Below are 22,939 nucleotides of genomic sequence, written 5' to 3' on the forward strand. Positions count from 1 at the left end.
AACCATACATCAACAAATTTTAAAAGAAAACGGTAACTTATTCCAATTAATTACCTTTAAATATGGACCCAAGAAAGGTGCAAACTTCCTTCAGCATAGGGCAAGTTAAGTTGGCAATTAAAAAAATCCTCTTATCGTGGTGATAATGAGATGAACCAGTGAGTGATGAGTTGGGTGAAAAGTTGCCGTAATTATGGCTTTATGTAACATGATAACTTTCCTCTTGGATGGAGAGTGGCTAGCATTATTGACTTAACATGAAATATGTTGAACTTGACTAGATTACAGAGCTGTGTTTACATAGGTGCTTGTAAAAATTTCAAAATTGAGTTTAGACATCAAACCATAAAATAATATTTTGTATTCATCCTAACTGATATCATGCATATGTATTGTCGTCGAGCGTCTTGTAACTACCTGACCAAATTTAGTTGCCAAATATCTCTGGCTAGGGCATATGCTTCAAAACAATATGAATGATAACTAATAACTACTAGTGGAATAATCATTCAATTTTCAGTCCAAAAGATATTTGGCAAGTTCTCATTTCACTTACACACAGACTGTGCTTTCCTCACTTATTTAAAAATTTTAATGAATATAAAAGTAGTGGCAGCTACTAAGGGCTTACAGGAGACTGGATTGTCAAGGTCTGTGTGTAGTGCTGAGGACGCCACCGGCTAGTGACGAGAGGCATTGCCATTCACAGCGGCACATCAGAATTTATCAACCCATCTTTAGCACCACATTACTAAGGACTTGCTTTAAAACAATGTGAGTGTTTTATGGGAGATTTATTGCACTAAAGCTCTCCATATGATGACCTTCAAAACCAGTCTTGAGTGTTGTATTTACACTGACTGCACTTCTGGTATACAGTACCATATTTACTGCATGCAAATGTTCCTTATAAATACATCTTAAGGTAGTCCCGGTATGCTTGCCCAGATCATATCACTATTTTGTTCCCATTAAATCTCCATACACTGTTCTGTTGCAAGCTTAGCACTGTCTTTAATAACCTAAAATGTGATACCTGTTCATACCTGTTTATGAATAGTGCACACAGACACCACCAATATCCATAGCCTTAAGGGCCTGAAATTGAGATTTTTATTTGTATGTTACTCTCACAATACAGTAATATCTTTATAGATCATTTTATACAATACATAAAAAGTCTCCTGTAAGTTACAGTATTTGCAATCCATACTTTATGTACTGTCCTGGGTGACTGGGGGTACCAGTGTACCTATAAGACAATGGTAAAGTATTTCCCAACATTTTTGGATAAACCCTCGAAATTCTGCACATATTCCCATCAGGCACATTGCATAATGTTTAATTTAAATACATTCAATTTGATTTATGTTTTTTTTTTGTCAAATCAATGATTATAAATGTTCAAACAGTGAAAACCTTGCCACTAAAACCTGGACTCACTGTGCTCTGGTGCATGCCTCCAACAAGCTTGAGAACAGACGGTTCCTCTATGTACACTTTGATACCGGTAAGGACCGAAGCTCGCTACTCAAATATAGCGAGAGGGAACTGGGTCAGTGGGCTGCAGTTGAGAGAGAGGATACTTCTCGTCTAATTCAATTATCATTAATACTGCAATTTTGAGTCAAGTATCATTTCTAAAAGATTCACAATCAGATTTACATAGGTAGGGTCAATGGACATTATGTTTTGCTTATTATATATTAGTCTGATAGCCAAATAAAGAAATATATATGAAAGATAGCAGTACTGAGTTTTCCCTCTGTTATAGCTTAATAGTACGTGTAACAATACTGTATGCTGCTGACGAGACCCAGTCCCAACTAAACCCACCGACCAAAACAAAACGAACATACATAATACAAGCGCAAATCTGCATACATGATGTGGAGATTAAAAGAAACGATTTGCACGTTTCTGAAGGTCTCTACCAACAAACGTTTCTCCTGTACAACAACCAACATGTGAGGAGGGAACGACGGTCAGTGAAAAAGGTATATTGTGATCACAGAATGGAGCAGTATAGGCATTAAAAGCTACTGCAATGGCTGGAAAATTGCATGCATTTCATTGCAATAACATTTCATAAACACCACCAGCAAGAGCATGTTGAAAAGTCTTTTCCAAAATCTTTATAAGATTACTGTTCACTCCATGACAGTACTGTACATATCTAATGCCATACAATTTTAAAGCATGTCTTTTTTCCATTCTGCTGCTAATAGTGGTTAAAACTTCAGGCAATCTTCAAAAACATTTCATATCCTGTCTTGTATCCCAACCATTCAGACTATCAATAAGCTACTCCTTGTTGCACTAAAGTTTTTTTGTTGTTGCCTAGAAGCCATAGCATGCTTGTAACCACTGTTTATGCACACAATTGGACAAGCTTATTAGTAAGTGCCATCATACTAGCCACTGGCACAACCTGCAGCAGACTAGCTAGCACTCATTGATCTTCCAGTACTTTGCCACACTAGCTAGGGTAAAACTAGTGAAGCAGCGTGCATAATATGTGTCCCAGCTAGATGTCTGTAGAGAGGAGCACTAGTAGCTGTGGATGCTTGCATATCCCTTGGAGAAATGTAGTTCCTTTTGTTCTAACTTGGTTTGCAGTCCATCTTTCACACATGAAGTTATGAGGATACTGCAGAGGCCAAGTCTCTGAACCACTTCTTGGCTACAATTGAGTTCTCACTGGCAGAGATTGGAGATTTTATCACTTGACTTTTACTGAAATTCACTGTATAAGAAAATATTTCATGCACTGACTTCAGGTATGTAGGAAAGAATAGAGGCTATGCATATGAATAAATAGTTTAAGAATACCTTTAGGCAAAGTTCTGGGTGTGCTTTGTTTAATAGGCATCATATTGGTGATTCCAAAGTCAAAGGGCCGCATGCCAGTGATTAAGACAAATAGACATTGAGATTTTAGGTTCCTTTTACAAGGAGAACCAAACATTCATGATTTCATTTAATTCGTGAAAGATGATTCCTTAATATTAAACAGACATGTTGAAATTGTGAAAGCTTGTGAATTAATGCAAGATGATTTCTCAATGGCAAGCAGCTACCTCTTGAAATATATAGGGCAACAAGGCACAAAACAATTTTAGAACAGTCCAAGCAAAAGACTCCATAGGCATACCTTTGTCTTTTGTGGAAAATATAACTGTGCATAATCCTATTGTTCTGAATAGAAAGACGAGAGCATATAAAGTAATGGCCGTGTTCACTAAAGGCTGAATGCTTCAGACTCAACCCACCCTTACACCTCAGCCAACATCAGAAAACAGCCAAAAAATGGCTAATACAGTATAAAAATTGTACACAAACCACTGACAGGGGTCTTAAACAATGCCAAACGTAAATATATCTTTGACTAATAAAAGGATTGATCTGATTACAGTACAGTACAGTACTGTTTTTTCATGCTTAAAAAGAGATAACCAACACGTGTACCACTATCCACCTTTCCTTCTTACATAAATTTTATTTGGTCATTAGGATCTTATGATACAAATTACATTTCTACACATTTGCTGACCTTGCCTCTACATAGGGTGAAGCAGGTGCATTAAGTAACACAAATCCAGTAATTATTGCATGATTCTTTTTTATTTTGTGATTCGATGTTTTCCATATTCAAGTTAAAAAAAAGGCACAGTAGGTGCCTGAGAGAAGATAAACCTAACAAGTCTGAAGTCTGAAAATGTGTTATTCTTGCGATCTGTATGACAAACACATTATGCAATACACGACACTGCCCAATAGCTAGAGTAGCACAACAACCTTTTCGCATCCTACAAACACCTGCCTTTATTCAGGAGGCACTTGTGAGTTGAGCAATACACCCATGTATGAAAACCACTAACAAATACGAAAAAATACAAACTGTATTTTATGAATAAAGCAGTCGTAACTGATGGAACAATATCAAAATGCCCTTTAAGTGCATTAAGTGCTGGTACTGTACCACAAGTGTATTATCGGCGGGTGCCTCCTGAACACGACTCTCAGGTCATATGCTAGATAGGAATTTGGCAAAATATGATCTGGATGAGCTACATCATTATATATGAACACACTTGAACTTACTGAGTTTCTTATGGCAAAAAAACTATAAAAGTATATAAAATGGAGTGAAAAATATGACTTGTACATACACTTAGGTGAATATTATTTTGGTAAACTCTCAATATTCAGTTGTACCAAAGTGGCAGATCATACTTTGAAATATTACCTTTTATATTATGCCGGGCCGGACAACAGTGGGGGACAGATAAGTGGATGCTATACCAAATTTCCTAAAAATAATTTATGCCTCCATAATTTTTCATCACACAAAATTTATATTTTTGTACAAAAATTTCAAATGTCAAGTTATATTTTCACATATTTTAAATATAAATATTGTCCCAATTTTAATGTGTAATAGATACACAAATAAAGTCAACACAAGTAGCATACGTAGTTCGAATAATCTATTTTTAACTTCCTTGCACTTTCAGTAAACCTATTTTTCTTTTGGAAAATTCTGCAAGGAGCCCCATTTAAAAGGAAATTTTATATACTGTACAAGATAATTTATAATCATCCATTAACTATTATATTTGATACATATGTCCATACCTGGAATTTAAGTGTCAATTTACTCTGTACATATTACTATGGTTTCAAGGCATCATAATAGCAGTATACAGTATATCATATAGTAATAAATGTAATACAGTATTAATAAATGTATTCTAAATATCTGAGTTATTAACAAGAAAAGATATTACAATATACAACAATATATTATTTCTGTAACTTATATCTTGGAAGGATTACCGAGATGAAATTTCTCGGTTTATATCCAATTTGGTTATTAAAAGTTTTCAATGTTAGCAGACTGACAAATCCAAATGGGGAGAAAACTTGCTGTCGGTTCACTTCAGAAATATTCTTATTACTTGTACATACAATGGAAAGATCTTCCCTTTGCTGAAGCTGTGACCATTTTCACTTCAATTCCCTAATTTTGAAACAATGCTCCAGTGTACACGTATATTTATGTGGAAAGTAAGGGGGGGTTGTCCTTGGTCACTATTTTTACTTGTATATTAATTTACTGACAATGAAACATAGTACATTAAAACTAGTTCAGTATATCAACAATTACCTCACATATTTCAAAATTTTAATAAATGAATTACTGTATATAATTGAATATGACATGTTTGGGGTTAAACCAGGGCTTGTAGGACTAGGACAGAGTTCAAGTTAAGGGCAAATCCTGTTTAAAAATGTTTTTGGATTTTCAGCTACAGTACCTTTAAGTGCACTTTCCTCGTACAGTATCTAGTCAGGCATTGCCATTGTGGCAAGAAATTAACTCTACTGTCGTACTTTACATAGAAATTTTTTTAAACAAAATTCTTTGAAAAGGTATCAAGTCGCATACTATTTCAATTTGAAATTGATGTGTAAAATGAAAATTTAGTGCGGGAATGAGTATTGCATTAAGCGGGAAATTAATGTGTATTGGCCGATATATATATATATATATATATATATATATATATATATATATATATATATATATATATATATATATATATATATATATATATATATATATGCAAATAAGTCACTGTAGGTGCGCGTGATCCAGGTATATGCTGATAACCACAAGGAAAAAGAAAACACGAAGTTCCCAAGTGCTTTCGTGTAATTCACATCTTCAGGGGTGAGTACAGACTGTACTCTGTACTCACCCCTGAAGATGTGAATTACACGAAAGCGCTTGGGAACTTCGTGTTTTCTTTTTCCTTGTGGTTATCAGCATATATATATATATATATATATATATATATATATATATATATATATATATATATATATATATATATATATATATATATAGTATATGGGTCATATCGGAACAATGGAAAATTTAGCTTTCGTCTTATTCAAGACGTCTTGAATAAAGACGAAAGCTAAGGTACCCGTTGTTTCCATTTTCCCGTGTGATTTTATCAAGATTTATCTTATCCATTGCTTTTCATTGTGGATTTACATGAAATATAGAGATATTGTATATATATATATATATAGTTATATATAGTATATATATATATATATATATATATATTATATATATATATATATATATATAAGAAGTTATATATATATATATATATATATTTATATATATATGTACATATATATATATATATATATATATATATATATATATATATATATATATATATATATATATATATATATATATATATATATATATATATATATATATATATATATATATATATATATACCATTAACTGGAAATGTTTAACAACCGGTTTTGAAAGAGCAGTGTTTTTATGCAAGATTTTTTCTCATTAGTACAGTATTTCCTTGTCAAAATATTCAATCGACCATGTTGACTCCAGAACCAATTTGCTATGCCCAAACGGCTAACGAGCCCATTAGTGATGAAGAGGATGAAGGTAAAGTTTACTCTGACCCATCTCACCTCTCTTGGACAAAAGTCCCTTGTCCCTGGTGGTGGTAATCATAAGATTAAGCGATTTAATGACAGCTTATCCTCATGTTTTATATAATCTACAAATGAACTAAGTTTATCATCATAGCTCAAGTACTTGTCAACACTTTGGGGGAGGAAAGGTCGGGGAAAAAAACAGTCAACCATGAAAGAATAAAACACTGGAAAAACTTGATAGTGTCTATGAAAGGCATAATGAAGGAGTATGAAGTGGGAAGAGCAACCCTGTACTGTACTATCAGCAGGCATTACTGCCTCTCATGGTTAATAGAAACCTTGATATATATTTTCAAATTCATTTCCTTCATTTTACCCTTTAATTACCTATGTTTACCTAATTGCTTATTTTTAAATTAGCACATTTTTCTTTTCTTCTTATATATATATATATATATATATATATATATATATATATATATATATATATATATATATATATATATATATATATATATATATATATATATATATATATATATATATCTGATGCAACTTAAAATTTTCTGGATTTTTTTAGAACTGAGTTTATTCAATCACTTTCAAAAACAGTGCAGTCTAGACTGGTTATGACCTTGAATATCAATCCTCTTCTACTGGTCGAGTGTCAAACCCATGATTAAATTACTCTTCGGCCCCACACATGCCTTCAGTTGACATGTCTATACTCTATGCACAATATTCTGAATTTTGACAATTAAAATATGTACTAGAGTCAAATATGTTGTGTTAGGGTAAGGTCCACACATTGAGTAGACTGACATACAGTACTGGAAATCTTGGAGTACAAAAGGTACTTGGTTTATTGTCACTACTGGCTTAGAGTACTTGAACATCACTTCTTTTTTGTCTTATTTGGATACCTTGTTTACTTGGCAAATTAACAGTGGCTTATAATACAGATCTTGTGAGTCTAAAGACTTAAACTAAACAAAGTATTAGTTCAGATAAAATGGAAAAAAATAAGTGAGTAAAGAAGGATTTGGACATTAGCAAGACCATATTCTCTGGAAAAAAGAGCAAAGAAGCTGGAAAATTGTGTCCTTTAAGTGCAAAAAAAAGTTCAAGAATGAATCATTACTGTTGTGTAACAGTTAATACATAGTACAAACAGTACAGGGCTGCAGGTGTTCAGGGCAATTTCAATTTCAATTGTTTAAATTTAGACATCTTCATGTAACATTAATCAATTAAATCCATGTAACTAAGGACCAGTACCAATATTAATCCATCCATCTACAAGGTCGATCTTCAACAATGGAAATGGTGGTTAGCCTTATACTGTGCAGTACTTACTTTGTAGTGAACTTTGTTATTTAATATATAAAGTACAGCACATCATTGGATTGTTTCTACCTTGTTACTAGCTATGCTATACTATCAGTATAACAAATAACTAGAAAATTTGACATAACAGAAATTAACAAAAATGCTCTTCCAATTAAGGTGTTTCAGTTTCCACATTTGTCATTTCTTCTCACCTGGAAGATCTATCTTATCTTATACTGAATGTATATATGTGTGTGTGTGTGTCTGTGAGTACAGTAATACATTTATGTAGAGGTGCATCTCATGCTATGGCTGATGTCTCATTGGTCCCCATTCAGCAAGGTTGAGTTTCCCCACAACTTGGATAAATGACCACACACACACACACACACATATACAGTAGTACCCCGATTTACGCGGTCAATTGAACCCACAGGGTACCACGGAAAGTGAAAACCGCGTAAAGTGAACAACAGAACATATGGGATCAATTCCAATAGAGACTGGCCCGACCCCCAAACTCCACTTTTTCCGACACAATACCTATGTTGTAGTAAAAATAACATCTAAATTTTATGATAGTATGCTCACACAATTAATATTTAAGAGAAATACAGTCGCCAGGTTAATGTCCATTCAAATAATGGACTCAAATCCCCCCCCCCCTCTTCCCAGCTCACTAGCTCCTACCTCTCTGAGAAATGATTGGGTGAAAACACTAGATTTTAACGTTTAGTAATAAATAATACCTCAGACTAAAGTTAGGATAATATAATTGACATTTCTGGATTCCTTGCAGGTCAGGGAATATTTTGAATGTAAACTTCATACCCGGTATATTTTGCACAAAAGATAAAATATTTGCTTTGTGTAAACCAAATTATTACATTAGATCTAAAATTTGTATGTCTAATGCAAAATCCATGATGTTTATATTCAAAATGATCATCATATTGTAAGAATTCCAGCAATGTAAATTATATTCTGGCCTGGTAATTTGTATGAATTTTATGAGCTAAATAAAAAAAAAATAAAAAAAAATTATACTTCACTGCGTATATGAGTAGATGCACCGTGGAAAGTGAGTGAAAGTCCGGCTATGGCAAGGTACCGGGTAAATGAGAAATCGCGGAAAGTGAAACCGTGTAAAGTGGGGTAATACTGTATGTATATATATATATATATATATATATATATATATATATATATATATATATATATATATATATATATATATATATATATATATATATATATATATATATATATATATATATATATATATATATATATATATATATATATATATATATATATATATATATATATATATATATATATATATATATATATATATATATATATATATATATATATACAGTATATATATATATATAACTTTCAGTGTAAAATTACCATTAAGGAATGGTTAATCTCATCATTTGCATTTAGTGAATCTCATCAGCTGTGTGGGTCGCACGTCCAGCAGTGGATTGAAAATGGTAGGACTAGAGACACAGACACACACACACACACCGGTGTCTCACTTTACAGGGAGATTACATTCCTGGTAATTAGTATCCATAGTGAAACTGCTAAAACAGAGACAAATTTAACATGATAAAATAAGGATTTATACTCCAAATCTCTCTCATGGACCAAATACAGTATCCATACTGTAATCTTATTTCACAAATACCTGTACAAACACAAAACTTGAGATTACAGTATCTACGAGTATAATGAAATAGTGGACACCATTCTAGTCTTGATCTTCTCAGCATTGCTTACCCAAGTGAAGCAGCGGACTCTTTTCTCTCAAATCTGATAACTATTTCTGACTCAGATCTCAACAAAAGTACCATCTTGCTTTTCTTGTGTGGTGAATTTTGTTAAGAACAGTTAGTTCATACATAAAAGGTATGTAAATAATTGGGTGGGTGAGCGAGACAAATTTGTGTGTGCGTGTTTGGGGGGGGGGGAGGGGGGGGAAGTTGCACACATTTTTTAGTTACACAAACCAAACCCTCTATTTCCTTTCAAGTTACCTTTACTTTTTATGTTTTGCTTAAATCTGAGCCATATTTATCCACTGCTAGATGAGGCCTCTCCAAAGCTGTGGGTATAACTGAGTAATTTGGCATTTTTATGAAGAGGAGTCACCAGGTAACCACTAATTCCTGTATTGTGTGTCAGCATCAGGCTCCCACTCAAGGAAAAACTAGATCCATTGGTTTTTAACCACATTTGGTGAGTGAGAGGCAGGTGTGCAGAGCATGGTGGTCAAGATATTTTATAGATATGTATAGTATTTCAGCCCTGACATGCTTAGACTTTTGCTGGTATATTGACCTCTCCTATTATGTTTAAATTTTGTTTCGACACTTGAAAGTTCTGTTAGTGTATCATTTTCAGAAACAGTTCTGTCTGGTTAAATAGTGACCATGAACAAAGAGTCCCTTGCTCTTGAGAGCATACTCCCACCCCAGGTGTTCTGATGAAGGTCAACATGTTTGAAGATTTCCTTGGGAAAACCGTTATATTATATATATATATATATATATATATATATATATATATATATATATATATATATATATATATATATATATATATATATATATATATATATATATATATATTAAAAAACCTCTTGTTTAATTTAGAGATGCTATTATAAAATTAATAAAATTGTTGGATAAACAGCAGGCGCAGGGTCAAAAGATGAGGTACATCTTGTCTTACGTTGGTGAGGTAGGCAGTACAGGAGGGAACCGACACTTCAAGGGACTGCAAGAAGGTCATTCTATCTTACAAACCTTTCATCGTCTCTTAAATTTTTTCATATCTAATCAGTGATACAGAATCAGTACAAGCTGGCAGCTGTCTTTCATCTGTCAGCAGCAAGAGTTCATGGGTGTACAGTGAACTGTTATATTATTATGTTCTAATATTTAGGTCTGTAGGAGATCCTGTATGGCCACTATGGATAGCATTGTCAGTTGTGGACGTTTAACAATATGCAATATGATGAAAAATAACAGTAAATATCATTAAAATTACTGAGAACATGAACTGAAATGAAATACAACTTTTTAAAATATATAACTATCAACCTAGGGTGTCACTACAACTCCCCAAAACCACCTTAAAATACAAAAGTGTCCTCCAGCAAAAACTTTCTCATAGTTTTTGTTCAACAACATCATATCCCTTTCAATGCAGAATATACATGAAAATAGTAGTATGCAAATATATATTACAAAAACCCCTATGAGTCTGAATGCTAATGGGCCTAAATTGTAAATGCAAGTGCCCTTTTGACGTGTTCAACAAACCTTACACTTTGAAACATCATGGGAGCCGATAACAACAGAAATGAATATTGTTACAAAAGGCATAACAACTAAGAATGTTGTATTTACAAGTTGATGTTACAAATGAGATCTTTTGATCATTAAAAGGTGCCCCATAACATACTTTTTCCCTTTTTGTGAGCCTTATCTGATCAAGACATACTATTATAGCATTTAAGAATATGTGAAGATATATAGTATTTTTCTTTCACATGAGCATTAAAACATTATAAATATTGTGCCTTGAAACATCTGCAGGTAAGATAAACAATTCAAGATTGGAGTACATGCAAGGTAAGATGTAGTGGTCATTTGTGGATGAGGCGTTGGGTTGTAATCTTGTATCTTGCAGGCGCACTTCTCCATGGGTGGGTCGTCAGGCAGTAGAGACGAGACAGAGAAAGTGGTCTTCAAGTTCAAGGCTAGGGATCTGTGAGGATGACCAAGATGATGGTTGGGAGGAGGGAATGAACGTGGACTCATGGGGAAAAGCCCCTGTAAGTAGCGAAGAAGTAGAAGAGGAAGATGAAGAAGCCAAGAGGGAAGACAATGCGAGAGATGACATCGATCGACTTGGCCACTCGGATCGGGTGTGGAGGAGCCTTCTTGTGTGGCTGCAAAAAAAAAAAAAAGAAGCCCGTTAAAAGATTTTGAAGGAAACTGGAGTATTTGTGATATTGCTAAACAAAAATTGTTGCCACAGCTAATAAGAAAAACCTGAATAGAATATGCTCTGTGTGAGATCTCAAAATACTGTCATGACCATCTGGGCCACTTGGTACAGACACCAGAGATAGTGGGTTTCCACTCCTGATATACTGCAAAGATTGACCAGACAGAACTACAATTCTATGAGCAGAATTTCTTACTTATTTTTTCATACTTCTGACAGGTTAATTTTCATGAAAATAAACTAAATGGATTCTGAACATGATAAAAAGAATTACAGTCTCTTGTTTAAAAGCTATTCAGCCTCATTAACTATAAAACTACCCCTGAAGTATGTTAAGTAGACTTTGAAGGATCTACCAGGTACAGGGATTTGACAAGTCTCGAAAGGTCTACTGTCAACTTTGTTAGTTTATCAATTACAGTGTGGGAACAGGTGCACAGAGCCCAATGAAAATTAAAATTCATCAATCAAGTGATATAAATATAACTTGGGACTGTTCTGCATCTCCATTTTCCTTAAAAGCTTTATGACTTTTAGATTTGATAATTTTGTATGAGTAAATGCTTAGTGTCACCTATACGTAATTTGGTGTAGGAACAATGGCAACATACCAGCAATGTAGGTCCACCCTCATTGATGATGATTACTTGTAGTACTGTATTGAGAGTAAAAAAAAAGAAAAGTTCTATTGCCAAAGTGGCGAGCTTTGGTGATTTCTTTTTGACAATTTTTTTCTCTTGAAATTAGGAATACCCCGGTTATCGCAAGATACGAGTTCTTAAAAGTCATTGTGATTAATGAAACTGCAAATCTTCGGGCAATTTTTCCCAAAAGAATGAATGTAAATGGGGGGCGGGTGGATGCGTTCCCAGCCGGCAACTTTCACCACCTATTTTTCGATATATACTCTTCATTGTCCAATGCTATTAGAGGCCAGGGTTACGTGCATACTGGTAGTACCAGTAAACGTGAGGAATAAATACAAAATATACGAATAAATAAAAGAAAAGAAAAAAATACCACATTGCCAGTTGGCAATAATTTCACTGGTCTTGGGAACTGGACCAGCTGAGATCTCCGTCACCACTCACACAACCCAGGCGACTCCAGTGATTGTAAGAAGTGTTTCTTCTATCCTCTTCACCACTGATAGTCTCGTTAGCCGCTTGGGCTTCATTATGTTGTAAGTTTTTAACCTTATGATAATCATTTCTTTTTTTTCTTTTTACATTATGTATGAAGATTCATCACCACAACCACACTCCCATGACCACCAGCCACCACCACCTCACACTACCCACCACCACCACACTCCCATGACCACCAGCCACCACCACCACCACACTCCCATGACCACCAACCACCACCACCTCACACTACCAGAGACGTCAACCTTGAAGCATGCAAATCCATGAAATTAAGTAGAAGAGTCAACAGCTATTTTAAAGTACTACCCCACAGCAGGAAAGCACTTTAAATTTTAAGAGAAATGTCATAAAAATACAATATTTCTGTTTATTTTATTTTTTCATTGAAGTAGTCAGTTATCTGCTTTGAGAAGTGTTTTACCGTTTGTTGCTGTGAGCTTGGTTGTATTCCCTGGTTGCCTTAGCTGTGATGAGAAACTCGTTTTGAAGTTCGAATTTGTAAGCTGGAGTATCCTTTCGAAGAGCCATTTTAGTAGTAACTATGCTTTCAGTTTTTTTTTCTGGATCTAGATGGGGGGCAGAAGGGTATTTTGTTTTCCTTATCTTTGAATTATTATTTCTTAGCTGCATTTGAGTGTGGTATATAAGTGTTCCCAAGCAACATCCATAGACTGTAGACTGGGCTCACCCGACTTAACGGTATCCTCAATCTATATTGCTGCCTTTCCCACACTTCTGCTGGTCCATCCCTTTCTTCTAGCAACTGATAGGAAATAAACTCCTCCATTAATAATTAAATATTTGCCACATCACTGTTAACTGGAAGGATAGATGAATACTATACCGGTCAATAAAGTATTTAAGTTGAGACAATTCTGCTGATTCTCTTTGCAAAGTTGAGAAACATGGCAATCTTGAGCACAGGGTCACCTGGAGGCAAATGGCCTTTAGCGTAGTTAAATGGTTGTGCTGTACACAAAAAGATCTGTTGTCATAGTAGAACATTTTTTGGAGCGTTCGTTTTGTTGAGATTCCATGTCCAGCTGCTCATCAGTCTTCATGGACATATGCCATCATCAAGGTTTATCATCTCTGCTCCAACGTCTTTCACCATCTGGACATCTAGAAATCAGCAGGCAAATTGTATAAGGAAATCATGCAACACTTCATGCAAAACTGAGATGAGTTGGTTCTCCAACTGAATGCACTTATTCACATGAATAAACAGTTATAATACCGACTGATAGAAAAAGAAATAAACTTGTCATGGGATCCTCATATTGTTGCTGCAGACATTTAAATCTTGCTTGGCTGTCATCACTGTTCAGGAAATAGCTTTTGAGGCTAGCAAACTTCTGTTACATTCTCAATATAGCATTTTCCAGGCTCAACTTGCGGGTAGATACATGTTTGATCAAGCCTGCATGTCCTGTATCACTAAACATGCAAGATTCTTGAGGAGACAGCTTCCTTTTTGTTGATTTGTCAAACCAGTGGTAAATGTCCACACACAAATTGTTCAACATCAAAGCCTGTTGTTTTTATGTAAGCAGTAAGCATCTCCAGTCTTCCAAGCAATGTTGTAAATACTGCGACAGGGGCAGCCATTGAAGAAAACCGCTGGGTTTTTCTTTGTTATCCTAGTCATGATTGAGTTTCACTTTCCGAGGTTTACAGAAGCATTATCCACATCAACGCTGACACAGATATCCCACAAAATGTTGTGCTGCACTAAGGTTTGGCCAATTTTCTTAACAATGTCTTCAGCTGTAGATCCTTTAGTCTGGTACATGTCAAGCAGCTGAGTACACACTCCATCATGAGCTAAAATGCGTACTGTTAGTGTGTTCATTTTCAGCAGTCCTGTGTTGTTTGATCCATCAACTGCTAAAGAATATGGTTTTGATTTAATTTCTTCAACCAAATTTGATTTAAAATGCTCTTTAAGTGCCCTGCTCACAATGCTAGCAAGCCGCAGGTGTAGAACTCCGTGAGATCTTTGGGTTTATCCATGAGATCCTGAGATAGACTTTAAAACCATGAGAGTTGACATGTCTGCACCACACTGCCATGACCACCACCACACTCCTGTGACCACCAGCCACTACTACCCCACACCACCACCATACTCCCGTGCCCACCTGTCACCACTACCTCACACCACCCTGATGCTGCAACCCCTCCCACTCCAGTGACCACCACCCCCTTTCCCTCCTACGATCTCACTAACTCATGTAGACATAAGAAATGATTATCTCTATTTTGGACCTTATGGTAATCATTCTTTTATTTTTTTGCACAATCTGTATGAACAATTGTGTGCATGTAACAAAGTAAAAGAAATTGAATAAAAATACGTATATATACTGTACTCAAAATTACGAGTTGAAAAGTAACAACAATGCAACTAATTCAGAGGTTGGCCCAGTAAGGGGAGAGGTAAGGTGATGTAGCGATGGTGGTTGGCGACCTGCCATGTCTCCACACACACACACACACCCATGTTCATTATGTCGGGCTTTACTTATGCCTACTTCACTTGAGTATGTGTGAAACGGACCTTACGTCAGAATATATAATTGCTACAGCTAGCCTGCCCGGTTTGAAATACTGTATTATTGTAGGGTATTGTAACTTTTCAATTGCGAATATTGATAAGGGGGTTAAAATATAAATTGCAGTTAAGTGGGGTTGCGAATAGTGAGGTATTCCTGTAATGGCCTTTAACTACTTAAGTACTCTACACACAGAAAAACACACACACAAATCACCATTGAAAAATTACAGGTGATCAGTAATTAGGGTTGCAAAATAAATTAAATTACTGTACTACTCCAAGAGTCATTACAACAAGTAATTTCCAATATAACAACTTTTTGTCCCAAAACCCTTAATCAGCATCTATATTGACATTTTGAACAAAAACAAAATTTTCAAATCTTTTTGCCAACATGGCAAGGCATAAGACAAGCACACGTTGTGAGATTATCAACAAACTGCACCTTTACTGGCTAGTGATAATACATTCATGATATGTCACCAGAGTGTTTTAAGCTACTGTCCCGGTGAGTAACATATCACAGAATTTCAAATATTAAAAGTGAGAACCAATACACGATCAAGAACTGATTCTCAAGCAGTGTAATAGAAAATGCATTAAAATATCGGACACTGACCTCATTATTGTACAGTACTGTGTACAGTATATGTAATTGTCACACTTTTTCATGACTAAGTCTGTATATTGTTCTCAGTCATGTAGTCCACTTGGTGAAATTTAATGCACAAGTTTCAAAACTGAAATTTGCCTGATTTACTGTATAGTGGACTCTCAAATATCTGCAAATCTCTTATCTGTAACTGTTGAATATCCCCTAAATTTGGAGTAACTGTAAAGACTTATCCAAAATACCATGCATCTGCCATGAAAGGGCCGTGGCTGAACGTCACACACACACACACACATATATATATATATATATATATATATATATATATATATATATATATATATATATATATATATATATATATATATATATATATATATATATATATATATATATATATATATATATATATATTGCCTGGTATAAACAGTATTTGATGCAAAACAAATGCCATTAAACATTCTATACCAAGCATAATGCAGTTGGAATAAATAGCCCATCAGTAGTGAGATATGATCCCAGTGGAATGTGGAGCTTTTGTTCTCAGTATCACCTAAGTGCAGCAGCACAGCTTACTCTATTTTATTTATTGTAATTTATAATCATCTGGGTATTATAATCGCCTCATGTTTTGATGCATCTGGGACCCTTGGGTTAAAAATTCCATGTGTACCACTGCTTTTTCAAGTACTGTACTTTTATGTACTGCATCCTGGGGTCCAGCTTGAAAAATCTAGGTTTAAAAAAAATGCACCTAAAGTTGGTTAATATTGGTAAAACAAAGTGTTTGCTGTGCAGTATTTGGCATCTACTAAACTGGCCACTTTGCTCTATAACACAGCATCAGGTGGTGATGTTCCCAAACAATCAGATTAAGTTGTGACAAGTGATGACTTGAAGCCGATATCTAAATAACTAATCCCAACACACAACATATCCTACTGTATAAAATGGTGTCAAAATATTGACCTCACTCAACCTGTCCATGTCTACTGTTCCATAATGGCTAAATACAACTTACCTCACCCTGTGTGTGACCTAATAATTAGCAACTGTTACCACTCTGTCAGATTAACTGTGACTACAGGTATTATGTTTTACAAAATTACATTAATCACTGGGTAATGGAGAATCTACCTGCTAAACTGTTTTGCCCTTTTCCTCACTCACGAGGTCCACCATGCTAGATGCTCATGTAGTGCCTCGGGCCAGATCCCAACCCTCGTTAGAAACTATTTTTGTAAAAAGGATTGGCCACATTACTTGCCACAAAGAAAAGGATGCACTGCCAAACAGTGTTTGCCCTGTAATCAGCTAACCAGCCACTGGGTTGTTAAAGGTAAATGCTGCTGTAGTGCCAAATAAATAAATCCTGATCACTAACACTAATACCTGGTCTGTGTGGCTACAGTCAAATCCTAGGCAAATGCTCATAAGTGGAAGTAGAAGCATTTCGCTGCCAACAAAAATGGGGCATGCGAGCAAGCATTTAATGAGGCGTTCAGGTGACTGGCATTGGGGCATTGATTCTGTTGTCTGAACTTATAACTGAGAAAGAGACGAGGGTTATGGAGCATGTGTTATGCATCACATTTAATCTCCCAGCCTTTTTCCCTCGGTGAGAACTATCGTAATAATGTTTCATCATGAAGAATCTGGTATGGTTGGGAAGGGTAAAGAACTTTCAAATTTAATTTAAAAAAATTAGTTCGTCAAAATAGTCTTGGAATTCTGGACTTTCATTCTTTAGGCTTGTTTGGCTATAAATGAGTTGCCCAAGACTTGTGGTAAGTAGTAGATAACCCCTCTACTTCACTTTTGGTAGTGGATGTTTTAATCTCCAGCTGTAAACGTGACATACTGTACTACATGAACTCTAAATTCTTAAAAATCTATTTGTAATAATTATTACAATGAAGTTACAATTTTGGATTCCCCCAACACTGCACAGTATACACATATAGCATCTTTTGCATGATAAGTTCTTTTCAATGATAAGTTTTATAATAAAAATCTTTTAATGGATACAAAGTACAGAAATATCTTTGTGAAACTTCATTTGAAACAAAGTGTGTACATCTAGGATATACCTCACTAGCCAAAACCGTATTATCAGGTCACTGATATTCACACAGTACAGGACTGTACAGTATATATACAAATAGATTGAGGCTGCCATACCCTTCCGAGACAAACTTGGTTGCGTGACAAGCCATTACAGTACTCCTTTATTTGCTTCACATGTTTTTGAAAATAAAGTGCAGTATGACAGTATTGAATCAGATTTTTTTTTGTATCAGGATACAAACAAAGAGAAATAAAATCCTTCTATAATAGTATGGTACAATCAGCAAGTTTAAAATTATGAATTGCACCTGATACTGTACATAGTTCAGTACACTATATGACTCATCATTATCTTGTAAATAAGTCATCATTCTAATGATGTTTTTAAGGTGGGTGTATTACCAACTTTGTTCAATGTTATGCTTAATCAACAGAAGTCAGGACTGTTAGGATAATTTCATCTTGTTTGGGATTACTACAGTACGGTATTTGCTTTACATATACCTGCACTATAACTTTTGAGATGACTGGATTTGTGCATCACAAACTTCAGTATTCAAGCAACACATATTTACTATTGTTGATAATAATAATAATTATCAACAATGAATATCACATTATTATTAAGTGATAATAGAATAATATAACTTAAGTGAAGCAGAAATTCAATGAGCAAGGCAGATCTCTGATCTTGTCCCTAAGTGTTCTGGTTTTAGAGTCATGCATCAAAGGTAAATATTCAAATTTGTTAATTTGTTAATTCTTCTACAAAGCAATAACACTGAAAGAGAGTAACTAACGTGTTTGGCATTCATGTGCATTTCAATTGCAAGTGGCTAACTCTCGATTTATGTGGATTGTTGATACGATGCAAACAATGTCTACTGAGTTAGAGGCCTTACTGGTGCAGAGTGTTTGATGGTCACACTATTACAACTGCTCCATCACCAACATACTCACATGTGGTAAGACAGTGTCATCCATCTCGAAAATATAGGATAGTCATAATTTTGAAATGCAGATACAGTACTATACATGAATCAGAAATGAAGGTGAACAATTTCTGTGTGTGTGTGTGTGTGTGTGTGTTGTGGGGTGTGTGTGTGTGTGTGTGTGTTGTGGGGTGTGTGTGTGTGTGTGTGTGTGTGTGTGTGTGTGTTAAAAAACATAAGAAAATAAGGAGTCTGCAATAGGCCGGTTGGCCTGTGCATGGCAGCTCCTGTCGAGAGTTACTACCTATCTCTATCATCCATGAATCTACCTAGCCTCCTTTTGAAACTTTCCAGAGTTCCCGCACTTACTACAAAGTTGCTAAGCTTGTTCCACTCGTCCACCACCCTATTTGTGAACCAGTTTCTTCCTATCTCCCTCCTAAACCTAAACTTATCCAACTTGAATCCGTTGCTCCGAGTCCTATCCTGCTCAGATATTATAAGAACTTTATCTATATCCCCTTTATTGATTCCTTTCACCCACTTAAATACTTCTATCATATCTCCCCGCACTCTTCGTCTTTCTAGGGAATGCAAGTTAAGTTTCTTTAGCCTATCCTGATATGGAAGGTTTCTAAGTCCCGGAATCATTTTTGTCATTCTTCGCTGCACCGACTCTAGTGAATTTATATCCATTCTATAATAGGGGCACCAGAACTGAACCGCATAATCGAGGTGTGGCCTGACTAGCGCAAGATATAGTTGCAATAAGACCTCTGCACTCTTGTTACTTACACTTCTAGATATAAAACCCAATACTCTGTTTGCCTTATTTCGAACATTAACGCACTGTTTTCCAGGCCGTAGGTCCGGGCTTACAAGTACCCCTAGGTCTCTTTCACAAGTCGACTTCTCTAGGTTGATGTTGTTAAGGCTGTATACATTATAAGTATTTGTTCTTCCAATATTAAGTACGCTGCACTTGCTGGTGTTAAATTTCATTTGCCATTTTTCAGACCACCCCTGCAGTTTATTTAGATCCTCCTGTAATGCATTTGCATCTTGCCCTGAATTAATTTGCCGCCCTATTTTGGTGTCATCCGCAAACTTGCTTATGTCACTGCTGATCCCAGTATCTAGATCGTTTATGTAGATTATGAACAAGAGTGGGCCTAGTACTGACCCCTGGGGAACCCCACTGGTTACACGGCCCCACTCAGATTTAACACCATCTACGCTGACCCTCTGCGTTCTATCGGTGAGCCATGATTTTATCCAATTTAAAACTTTCCCCTCGATACCAGGAGCCTTAATTTTTCTCAGAAGCCTCTGATGCGGTACTCTGTCAAATGCTTTGCTAAAGTCTAAGTAAATAACATCGTAATTTTCGTCATTATCTACTACCTCGAAGACTTTCCTGTTGTGGGGTGTGTGTGTGTGTGTTCAATTATATATATATATATATATATATATATATATATATATATATATATATATATATATATATATATATATATATATATATATATATATATACAGTATATATATCATTAGTATGTAGGGAAGTTTTGTAAATTTCAAGTGCTTGTGCAATCACCGATGAAAGGATAAGCGATGATTGTTATACTGTACAGTACAGTATTGTCATTGAAACACTAGAGCTCTAAAGCATTTCCAAATGCTTTAAAAAGAGTTTTACTGAAAAAGAAACATCGCTTATCTGTTCACAGTATTGAAACATTAGATCACATAAAACGGGCAGCAAAGAGAAAATGGGAAGCATTACCTTAAAAGTGTACTCTACCTGACTGACTTCCACGGGTTCCTGTAATGAAGGCAAGCCATATAAATAAAACAAGAACATAATCTGTAATGAGGTGGCAATCTGCTATCAAATTATATATTACTGAAGAAAATAATAAATATATTATATTTCTCTGACTTATGGCTCTCTTGACTGTTGAATATGGAAATATTTACTATTAAAAACAAGAATGTTTTCATCTGTATTCTCTACTGGTTGACATTTTGCCACCCCATAGAAAATATAAAACATTTACTTTCTGCATTATTAGCATCACAAACTAGGTATTTATAACTAAAACATAAACAAGTGACAAAAAAATAAAATCCTAATGAAAAATTTATGTTTTCATTCTCATACATTCTTGTAATTTATATAGTTAAAAAAACCTGATCACCACCTCATTTCAGATGAAACAAGAGACTGGAACCTCTCTGGAAAGACACAGATAAGTCGACCTATTACAGTACACATATTCCATTGACTGATCAAAGAAAATAGGAGTGTTTCATATGACATTATGGTTTGTTTACTTTCTGAGACTGGGGACAAAAAGGCACTGCATCGCTCCCCAGTGAATGGTTCTTAAAAAAAATAAAAACAATCACACACACTGTGTATGTGATATCTCCATTAGCCAGAACCTTCCAATCGCAGGAAATTTAAATCTGCTAAGAAATTTTCCGGAAAATTTATCTCAATTCCGAGTTTGTTAACAATTTTCCCAGGTTGAAAATCAAGCGCATTTTCTGGAAAATTCCAAGAAAATTTCCAGACTCTCTCTCCAAATCTCTCTGTTCTGGGCCTGGGAATAATTTTGTAGGGCATTCCAAAAGATTGTACTGTACCGTGCTCCAATACATCCCCACGTGCCAGGCATGTGGGTGGCCTAGCTGCTTGGTTTGCTTAGTTCCTAATCTGCTGCCATTGTAGAATTGTTCCCTCGCTAGCTGCTGCTTTTACATACAATTTGTGTTGTGCAGTACCTGTACTGTACATTACTGTACCAGAGCAAAATCAGCCAAGAATAGTGTTAAAGCAGTGTTAAGAACATAAAAAGTGATTTCAGTTATGTAAACTATACTGTACATTCAGTAAGTGAGAAATACTGGAGCACCTTAGCTTTGGTCTTTATTAAAGACATCTTCAGGTCATGAGATCCACTAATCCTCCACCCCTACAATGGGTGACCTGATATTGCATCAGGTCAGGTCAGTAACAGGACGCATTAACATCCCATCCAACCTCCATCATAAGTGTTAAGACGTGATTATAGTTACGTATTACATTCAGCTGAGTAAACAGTGTCTGCCTACTCTAGGTTCAAGATGACAGCATCTGTTGGCGAGTACAGTACAGTACGGTACGGTACAGTACAGTACAGTATATATAGTATAGCAGTAGTATACATTACTGTATACTGTATTTTGTTTACAGTATTTACAATATTGTATGTGTACTGTGGTGTTTGTGTAAATGTATACAGCTCCGTGTGAGATGCATCATTTAGAATGGGAAATTTTCCTGTGAAGAGTAGAAAATACCACTGTCTTTGCTGTAACACATACATGTAGCTCCATTCAAGCTCGTATCATGTAGAATTTTTGTTTTTCAAAATATTGGAACTTAATTAGAACTGATTTTACTGACTGCAATATCAATATTTATTTATTTTTATTTTATATATATATATATATATATATATATATATATATATATATATATATATATATATATATATATATATATATATATATATATATATATATATATATATATATATATATTGTTTAAGGATCTCTTATTGGAAACAACTCGTAGATAATTTATTTGGGGTCATTATGGTATCAAATTCATCTCTCCAACCCAATTAGAAGTTTAGAATAGATGCTGTGTGGTAAGGAGGAGCGGAGGGAGGAAGAAAGAGAGGGGAAGTGACCATTGGAGAAACAGCATTAATGGAG

The sequence above is a fragment of the Homarus americanus genome, unplaced genomic scaffold (genome assembly GCF_018991925.1).
Source record: "Homarus americanus isolate GMGI-L3 unplaced genomic scaffold, GMGI_Hamer_2.0 scaffold1024, whole genome shotgun sequence".
Lineage (NCBI taxonomy): Eukaryota > Metazoa > Arthropoda > Malacostraca > Decapoda > Nephropidae > Homarus > Homarus americanus.